The sequence below is a fragment of the Panthera pardus genome, unplaced genomic scaffold (assembly GCF_024362965.1).
Source record: "Panthera pardus isolate Hobbes unplaced genomic scaffold, ASM2436296v1 HiC_scaffold_10, whole genome shotgun sequence".
Lineage (NCBI taxonomy): Eukaryota > Metazoa > Chordata > Mammalia > Carnivora > Felidae > Panthera > Panthera pardus.
Window position 1 is genome coordinate 103,829,723 of NW_026526655.1, and position 10,802 is coordinate 103,840,524.

Here is a 10,802-nt window from a genome sequence, read left to right on the forward strand (position 1 = left end):
ATTTAAAATGACACAGCCACCTCCCTACCTGCTTTGTTCTTTTCCTCTAGGGCACCTGTGAGCTTGAACTCACTGGGTGATTGACACTTGCAGAATGAGCTCATTGGTGACAGGAGCAGAAGCCGGGTGGGCTGGGCGGTGGGCAAAGGGAGTGGGAGGTGGGAAATGACAAAAGCAGTTAGAGACAACTCTTTGAAGAAGTTTGCCAGGGGAGGGAAAAGGAACGAGACAACAGTAGCTGGAGAGGGTTTGTTTGTGGTTTTTTTCTCAGCAGACAGAGCTAGGCTTGCGGGCTTGGGACTGGGGAGAATGAAGGCCCGTCCTCTCCGTCGCCCTAGGCGTTGGGCAGTCTTTTGGGAGAAGCGTGATCAGAGGCTCGAGAAAAGTGCGGAAGGTTTGGGATAACAGTCACCGGGGAGGGAGATGATCCTGAAGACCCCTGAAGGTTGGGGAACCGTCTGCCCCGGGGAGTCTTGTCCCAGCAGGGGGCCGTGCTGCCCGCGGGTCTGGACAGAGAGAGCTGGGCATCAGTCATCCCCTGCGGCACCGGCTGAGAACGTCTGACGATGGGGCCAAGGGACAGGGGAGGAATTGTGTGTAACTGTAATGCTTTACAAGGCGGTGGGGGCGGGGGACCCATTAGGCCCGCTGCCGTGGTCCCCGCGGTGCGGCCAGCTGCCGGAGCGCGAGGTAATTCCCCCGTGCCCTTTATTGCCTCCGCTCGGTGGGAGTGACACCAGGCCCTGCTTTACGAGCTGGCAGCACGGCTTCTACGAGCAGACCCGCTGTCAATAAGGGCTGTGTTTTATATTACGGGTGGGACGATTTATGGGCCGCCCCAGCACTCGGCAGACAGCCATTTGGCCAGGGAGGAAAATGACCTAACACTTAAGAAATTTGGAAACCAGAAAACAGTGGGGGGGGGGGGGGTTTGCACACGTGTGTGTGTGTGTGTGTGTGTGTGTGTGTGGTGTGTATACAGGCACGTGTGGAGCTACGTCAGCCTCTGCTTAACTTCATCTGCCCGACTTGCCAGGTACTGGAACACAGAAACAACTCTGTTCCCTACGTTGGTTGTAAAAATGAACTGAAATAAAATGACTCATTTCCTTCCGGTTGTGCCCTCTGCATCACACGCTGACGGTGAAGTTTTGGGGGAGCGAGAGAGAGGCAGGGGAGCGGAGGGTGGTCAGTTCCTGCAAAGCAACCTTCCTCCCTCCCTAGGTAGGTCTGGCTCTCAGTAGAGCGTATGATAGAGTCTCCCAGGAAAGAATTGGCCGTATTTTAAAATGGGAGATATCGGGGCGCCTGGGTGGCTCGGTCGGTTAAGCGGCCGACTTCGGCTCAGGTCATGATCTCGCGGTCCGTGAGTTCGAGCCCCGCATCGGGCTCTGTGCTGACAGCTCAGAGCCTGGAGCCTGTTTCCGATTCTGTGTCTCCCTCTCTCTGACCCTCGCCCGCTCATGCTCTGTCTCTCTCTGTCTCAAAAATAAATAAACGTTAAAAAAAATTTTTTTTTTAAATAAGTAAATAAATAAATAAATAAAATGTGAGATATCTGTTTGAGGTCCGTGTTCTCACTAGACTGTAAGATCCTAGAAAGCAGGCCATGCGTGTCTCCTCTGGTTTTGCATTCTTAGTTCTTTCAGTTGTACCTGACTCTACAGTAGGGGTTCGATCAATGGATTACTCCTTGAATAAGTGACAGTTATCTCCCTGGGCACTGATGCGTTCTGCCAACAGTCAATTTCCCCATTAGACAGTGAGCCTCTTGCTGGCAGGTGCCATGTCTTTGTCACATAGGAGGCACTCAGCAATGTGTATTGGGCTGGGATGGACTTAGCAAATGGTGGGGCGGGGGGGGAGGTCAGCCAGAGAACTGGGGGCAGTGGGGGGTCAGATGCTTGTCTGGTTACACGGATTTGCAACTGATACACCCCCATGTCAGCCAACGTTGAAAACAGAACAGTGATGGCCGCAGGGCCATTCCTTCACCATCTTGCCACTGGTTCCTCAACCCACTGAGCTTTGAATGGTAGAGGACCCCAGGCTCATTGCCCAGCCCTTTCCTCTGCTTCCCTCCCTTGGTGCGCTCAACGCCATCTCAAGGCTTTAAATTCCATCTATGCACCAATGGCTCTAAATGCGTACCTTACTCGTGAACTCTGGATTCTTATAGTCAACTGCCTGCTTGACAGTCCCTTGGGGGTCTCACAGGCATCTCTAACATTCGTCTCCAAACTTCCCTCTCCTCCAGTCTTCCTCATCTCCACCATTTACCAGTTGTCTTTAGGCGAGAACCCAAGAACCAGCTAAGATGGTTAATTTTATCCAACTTGACTGAGCCACAAGATGCCCAGATATTTGATTAAACATTGGTTTAGCGCATCTGTGAGGGTGTTTCTGGATTAGATTAACTTTTGAATCAGTAGAGTGAGCATAACATTGTACTCCCCGATTCGGTGGGCCTCGTCTAATCAACTGAAGACTTCAGTAGAGTGAAAAGTTGGTGTAAGGGAGATTTTGATCTCTGCCTGCCTGTCTTTGAACTGGAACATCGGTTGTCCCTGCCTTTCAGCTCGGACTCGGATTCTAACTACACCATTGTCTCTAATGCATCTCCAGCTTGCTGACTGTAGATGTTGGGACTTCATATACACATGAAAATATATATTTCTCTCTTTTCTCCTACATTTATTAATAGAATTCAATTGTAATGAAGAGCTGCCTCTGTTTACCATTTATTCATTTATTTGATTACTTATATCAATATGGACATGTGGATTTTATTTTGTTCTTTGGCTTAAGATCGAATACCATAATTTAGTTTCTCTCTCAGATTGTTCTAGCTTTGATCACTGTGGGCTCCTGAATATTGGATCCTATTGATCTTTTTTTTCAGGTTTATTGAGACACAATTGACATATAATATTGTATCAGTTTTAGGTATAACACATAATGATTTGGTATATATACACATTATTAAATGATTACCACAATAAGTTTAGTTAACATCTGTCATTTCACAAAGTTGTAAGTTGTTTTCTTTTGATGAGAATTTTATGATCTACTGTCTTAGCAACTTTTTTTCTTTTTTCTTTTTTCTTTTTTTTTAAGTAAGCTCTGTGCCCATCATGGAGCCCAACCTGGGGTTTGAACTCACAACCCTGAGATCAAGACCTGAGCTGAGATCAAGAGTCAGATGCTTAACCGAGTGAGCCACCAGGCACCCCTCTCTTGGCAACTTTCTTTTTTTTTTTTTTTAATTTTTTTTTTAACTTTTATTTATTTTTGAGACAGAGAGAGACAGAGCATGAATGGGGGAGGGGCAGAGAGAGAGGGAGACACAGAATCAGAAGCAGGCTCCAGGCTCTGAGCCATCGGCCCAGAGCCCAACGCAGGGCTCGAACTCACGGACTGTGAGATCGTGACCTGAGCTGAAGTCGGATGCTTAACCGACTGAGCCACCCAGGCGCCCCTTGGCAACTTTCAAATATACAATACGGTATTGCTAATTATAGATACCATGCTGGTATATATCTCACAGTTTCTCTATTCCTTTATCCATTGATGGACACTTAGGACTTTTTCATGTCTTAGCTATTGTGAATAAAGCTGCAATGAAGATTTGGGTGCAAGAGATCTTTTTGAGACAGTGATTTCATTTCCTGTGAATACATATCCAGAAGTGAATTACTGGGTCATGTGGTATTTCTATTTTTCTTTTCTTTTTTTTTTTTTTTAATTTTTTGAAGATCTGTCATGATGTTTTCCACAGTGGCTGCACCAATTTATATTCCCACCAACAGTGCACAAGAGTTCCTTTTTCTCCATATCCTCACCAAACACTTGTTATGATTCTTCTCTTTTTAATTATAGTCATTTTTAGAAACGTGAGGTGCTCTCTCATTATCAGTTTGATTTGCATTTTATTAAGGCTTGTTTGTGGCCTAACGTATAATCTCTCTTAGAGAGCAATCCTTGTGCACTTGAGAAGACTGTGTATTCTATTGCTTCTGGATGGAATGTTCTGTGAGTGTTTGTTAAATCCTTCTGATCTAATGTGTGGTCTAAGTTCAATGTTTCCTTATGATTTTTCTGTCTAGATAATTGGTCCATTGTTGAAAGTGGGGTATTGAGGGCTCCTACTATTATTATACTATCTCTTCAGGTCTGCGTATATGTGCTTATATATTTAGGCCCTTCTACATTAGGCGTATTAATACTTACAAATGTTATATAGTCTTGTTGGAATGACCCCATTTACCATTATATAATGACTGTTTTTATCTCTTATTACAGTCTTTATCCTAAAGTCCATTTTGGTTGATATAAGTATAGCTACCCCTGCTTTCTTTTTTGTTTCCATTTGCATAAGTATCTTTTACCATTTCTTCACTTTCAATGTGTGTGTGTGTGTGTGTGTGTGTGTGTCCTTAAAGCTAAAGTGAGGCTCTTATAGTCAGCATATATTTGGGTCTTGTTTTTATTATCCACTCAAACTATTCTATGTTTTTTGATTGGAGAATTTCATCCATTTACATTTAAAGTAATTATCAATAGGTATGAACTTACTATTACAATTTTGTTAACTGTTTTCTGGTTGTCTTGTAATTCCTTTGTTTCTTTCTTCTGCTGTCTTCCTTTGTGACTTGATGATTTTCTGTAGTGGTATGCTTAAATTCCTTTCTCTATCATTTGTGTTATCTATGATAGGTTTTTGCTTTGTGGTCACCATGAGGTTTATAAAAAACACCTTACATTTACAACAGTTTCTTTTAAGTTGGTAACAACTTATGCACATTAAAGCTCTACATTTTTACTCTCCCCTTCCCACATTTTATGTTTTTGATGTCACAATTTACATCTTTTGTCCTATATATCCATTAACAAACTACTGCAGTTATTTTTACTACTTTTGTCTTTTAACCTTTACACTAGATTTATAAGTGATTACCCATCACCATTACAGCATTAGAGTGTTCTGACATTAACCATATATTTACCATTACAAATGACATTTCTACTTTCATATCTTTCCCTGTTGCTAATTAGTGGTCTTTCATATTAGCTTAAAGCTTACCATTTTTTGTAAGATTGGCCAAATGGTGATAAACTCCTTCAGCTTTTGCTTGTCTGGAAAATTCTTTATCTCTCCTTCAATAGTGAAGGAGGACTTTGCCAAGTAGATTATTCTTGGTTGGCAGAATGCCAAGAAGATCACACGTATGACCAGGGCTGGATGTTGGCTCAGAAAAGATCTGAGGGACGCCTGGGTGGCTCAGTTGGTTAAGTGTCCAACTTCAGCTCAGGTCGTGATCTCACAGTTCATAGATTCAAGCCCCATGTCAGGCTCTGTGCTGACAGCTCAGAGCCTGGAACCTGCTTCAGATTCTGTGTCTCCCTCTCTCTCCACCTCTCTCTCTCTCTCTCTCTCAAAAATAAATAAACATTAAAAAAAAAAAAAAAAGATCTGAGAAGACCCTAAGTTTTCACCTCTGGCTTACCTTCAGTCTCCATACAAGCAGGAAGTGGAGGCTAAGACAGAATGATAAATGGCAGGCTAAGCATTGAAGAAATGTCCCTATACAGAGGCAATCTTCAAAGACTGGGAAAGCCGTTTTTTCTTCTTCTTTTTCTCTGTTTTTTTTTTTTTTTTTTAGTCCCAAGCATTAAAACAAAACAGACAAATAAAAACTCTTCAAAACACTAGTTGACCACTAAGTTAATGGAACACAGACTTCAGTGGTCACAGATGACAAACAATACAGACTTAACAAAAATAGGTTAGGAAAGTCACCAAACAAGCACACAACAACCTAACAAGCAACAGCAAACCCTGGGGAGGGAAGGAGAATCTGACTTCCAGAGTTGCCAACAAATCTTTAGTTTCTGACAAAGACTTATGAGGCATGCAAATAGCAAGAAAATATGGTACATTCACAGAAGAAAAAAAATTATTAGAAACTGTCAATTAGGAGGCTCACGCATTGGAATCATTAGACAAAGATTTCAAATAAATTGTTTTAAACATGTTGAAAGAACTAAAGGAAACCAGGGGAATCATATCTTACCAAACAGAGAATGTAGATAAGGAGAAAAACATAACAGAAATCAAATAGAAATTTAGTAGTGGAAAAGTACAAAACTGACATGAAAAATTCACTTCAACAGCGGATTTGAGCAGGCAAAAGAAAGAATCAATGAACTGAATGATAGGTCAGTTGAGATTATCCCAGTGAAGAGCAGAATACAAGTGAGGAGAAATAAACAGAGCCTAGGAAACCTGTGGGGTACCATCAGTTATACAAATATATGTACAATGGGAGTCCCAAAGGGAGAGAAAAGAAAGAATGGGGAAGAAAGCATATTTGAATGAATAAATAATGGCCCAAACCTTTTCAGATCTGATAAAAGATATGAGTCTACACATCCAAAAAGCTCAACAAATTCTAAGCCGAGTAAATTCAAAAAGACCCACATTGAAAGACAGTGTAGTCAAATTGTTGAAAGACAAATACAAAGAAAGCATCTTGAAAGCAGTAAGAGACAACTAATCATCACCAACAAGGGATCCGTTAAAAAATTAACAAGTTTCCTCATCAGAAACTTGCGTTGGTCAGAATATGACATAAAGTGCTGAGAGAGAGAAAACAAAGCAGCCAAGAATTCTATATCCAGGAAAACTGACTTTAAAGAATGACTACAATGGAGTGAAACTAGAAATAAATAAAGAAGAAAAATGGAAAGTTCATGAGAATGTGGAAATTAAACACACTCTTAAACAACCATGAGTCAAAAAAAGAAATTACAAGTGAAATAAGAAAATACTTTGAGATGAAAATTAAAACAAAACAAAACAAAACAAAACAAAATAGGGGCACCTGGGTGGCTCAGTTGATTGAGCGTCCAACTTCAGCTCAGGTCATGATCTCACGATTCGTGGGTTCAAGCCCGGCATCAGGTTCTGTGCTGACAGCTCAGGGCCTGCAGCCTGCTTCAGATTCTGTGTCCCCCTCTCTCTCTGTCCCTCCACTGCTGGTGCTCTGTCTCTCAAAAACAAACAGTAAAAAATGAAAAAACAAACAAACACATACCAACCCATGTTAGATGCATGAAAGCAGTGAGGAGGCAGATTTATAACTATAAATTCATACATTTAAAAAGAAAAATTATCCCAAACCAATAAGCTAAATTCACACCTCAAGGGACTATAGAAAGAAGCAAGGCTAAATTCAAAACCACTAGAAAGGATCAAAGAATGAAGATTAAAGCATAGATAAATGAAATAGAGAAGAGTAAAACAATAGAGAAAATTAAGGAAACCAAAAGTTGGTTCATTAAAAAGATGTACAAAATTTAAAAACCTTTCCTTAGGCTGACTATGGAAAAAAGAAAGAAAACTCAAATTACTTAAATTTAGAGTGAAGGGGGGGGGGGGTGTGTGGAAAATCTGATCCTATAATTCATATGGAATTTCAAGGGTCTCTAAATAGGCAAAACAATCTTGAAAAAGAAAAGCAAAGTTGGAAAACTCACGTTTCCTGATACTGAAACTTATTACAAAGCTGAAGTCATCAAACCACTGCAGAACTAACAAAGGATCATATAGAAGACATATAGATCAATAGAAGAGAATTGCAAGTCCAGAAATAAACTCATATGTCTATGGTCAATTGATTTCTGATAAGGGTGCAAGACTATTCAATAAGGAAGGAAGAGTCTTTTCAACACAGGGCGGTGGGACACCTGGATAGCCACATACAGAAGAATAAAATTGGACTCCCACCTCACAACACACACAAAACTTGATTCAAAACGAATCAGACCCAGATAGGAAAGCTAAAATGGTAGAATTCTTAGAAGAACATGTAGAGATGAATCTTCATGACCTTGAATTAGTCAATGGGTTCTTAGATACGGCACCAAAAACACACACAGCAACAACAAAAATAGATACATTGAACTTCATCAAAATTTAAAAATTTATGCTTCAAAAGACAGTTTTAAGAAAGTTGAAAGACAACCCACAAAATGGGAGGAAATATTTGCATATATGAGAAGTCCGTTATGCATGAAGAACTCCTACAATTCAACAAAAGGACAAGAACCCATTTTCCCCCCCATGGGCAAATAACTTGAAAAGACATTGTCCTAAAGAAGATCTACAAATGGCCAACAAGCACCTGAAAAGATATTCAGCGTCATGAAACAAGCCAAATGTCCATCTACTGGGGAATGTGTAAGAAAAATTGGTATATCCACACGAAAGAATTTTATTCAACCATACAGAGGAAGGAAGAACGGATATAGGCCCCAACACGGATGAACTCTGGAATCGTGATGCTGTGTGAAAGAAACCAGGCATAAAAGGTCACATATTATACATTTCTATTCATATAAAGTGCTCAGAACAGGTAAGCCCAGGGACAGAAAGATTATTAGTTGGTTGCCAGGTGTTAGCAGGAGGGAGGATAGAATGTGATTGCTTATATCGTTTCCTCTTCTGGGTGATGAAAATATTTGCAACTACAGCTGTGATTGCATGAAACTGTGGACTCAGTAAATGACGCCGAAGAGTATACTCAAAAATAGTGCAAAATGGGTGGCTCAGTCAGTTAAGTGTCTGACTTCAGCCCAGGTTGTGATCTCGCTGTTCCCAAGTTCGAGCCCTGCGTCGGACTCTGTGCTGACAGCTCAGAGCCTGGAGCCTGTTTCGAATTCTGTGCCTCCCCCTCTCTCTCTGCCCCTTCCCCGCTCGTTCTCTCTCTCTCTCTCCTTGCCTCTCAAAAATAAATAAACTTCAAACACTTTTTTAAATTGTTAATTTTATGTTCTGTGAATTTTACCTCAATTTAAAAAAGACTCATATTTCCCAACTCATACCTGTGGAATCTAAGTCATTAGGGGTGGAGCCCAGGAGTCTGGATTATGTGACAGCTGCCAAGGTGATTCTGATGACAGCCGGGTCTGGGCTGGTCTTCCCTGGAGGGCGCGGGGGCCTGGAGCCCCGTGGGAAGAACAGGAGGGAAATCTGGGAAGGCCAGTGCGGTCAGCATGTGGAGCGAGCTGGATTGCCCTCTTCCTGCCCTGGATCGGATCCTCCTCCTTCCTGGTACCCCTGCTGCCCTCCAGAGGCTCCCGTCACTCCTCAAGAGGCTACTTCTCCCCCCAGGTTGTGGTTATAGAAACCACTTTCTCTCGACGGCACACCTGCCATGAGCCCAGGGCCGGGCCAGGCTGCTGTGTGTGCTATTTCACGTATCTCCCCCCCTCCCCGCCCCCAGAGACTTCAAAGAGAACAGTTACCATCTCTTCTTACAGCTGAGAAACAGCTGCTCAGGAAGGGCTGGTGTTCACCGACAGTCACCCGGGTGGAGTGGAGAAGCCCAGTCTGCCTTCTGCCAAAACGCGAGCCTGCGGGCTCCCCCGTCAGGCCTTGACCCTCTGCTCCTCTCTCACACCTCAGCCAGCAGGGGTTTGGAGCCTGACTGCCTGGGGGCCCCCAGTAGCCATGTGAGAGTGGCTATCTCCATTCCCAGGCTGAGAAACTGAGGCACAAGAAGGTCCCCTGGCTTTCACCAGGCTGCACTGTGAGCACAGGCTGCCTGCAGGGTGTGGGGAGTGCAGAGTGCTGGCTTCTAAAAGCCTCCGTGTGACTTGCCAAGCGGTTTGACACCCAGGAGCTCATCTATGACCCCCTCGCCCCCGTCTCTTACGATGAACCTACTTCCTGTATAATCATGTAATGGGAAAGTATTAATGACCAGAGGAGAACACCGATAGTGAAACTTCTCTCTTACTGAAAATCACATACGCACGTCCACACACACGCACACATGCACACGACCATTCAGGTAAAGAAATTTTTTTTAATGCTCATTTATTTTTGAGAGAATGAGAGTGCAAGCAGGGAAGAGGCAGAGAGAGAAGGGGACTAGAGGATCCAACGTGGGCTCTGCGCTGACAGCACAGAGCCAGATGCGGGGCTTGAGCTCACGAACCCTGAGATCATGACCTGAGCTGAAGTCAGACGTTCAACCGACTGAGCCAGCCAGGCGTCTCCAGGTGAAGAAAAATTTTAAAAACTTGGAAAGAAAAGACACACAAAAAAGAAATAAAATATTACAATACTTCGCAGAAAAAAATCAACGGTTTATTTAGCATTTTTTAGATCTACCTCGCAGTTTGAACTTTGATCCTTTAGTTACAGGCTGAGGTAATAATATTTTATATAAATAATTGGCCTGTAACTCGTAGGTGGCTTTTAATAAAACTAAAACATCTGCCAAGGGTACGATTCAGATATTTACAGAATCATATGGTGACATAATGTTTTATTTTTCTGATTTATTATTTAGTTCTAGAATAACCATCGGTGGGGCTCAGTCGGTTGAGCACCTGACTTCGACTCAGGTCATGATCTCCCAGTTCGTGGGTTCGAGCCCCGCGACGAGCTCTGTGATGACAGCTCGGAGCCTGGAGCCTGCTTCCGATTCTGTGTGTGTCTCTCTCTCTCTTTGCCACTCCCCCACTCACGCTCTGTCTCTATCTCTCTCTTTCTCAAAAATAAGTAGACAGGGGCGCCTGGGTGGCTCGTCGGTTAAGCGTCCGACTTCGGCTCAGGTCATGATCTCACGGTCCGTGAGTTCGAGCCCCACGTCAGGCTCTGTGCTGACAGCTCAGAGCCTGGAGCCTGTTTCCGATTCTGTGTCTCCCTCTCTCTGACCCTCCCCCGTTCATGCTCTGTCTCTCTCTGTCTCAAAAATAAATAAACGTTAAAAAATATATATTTTTTAATT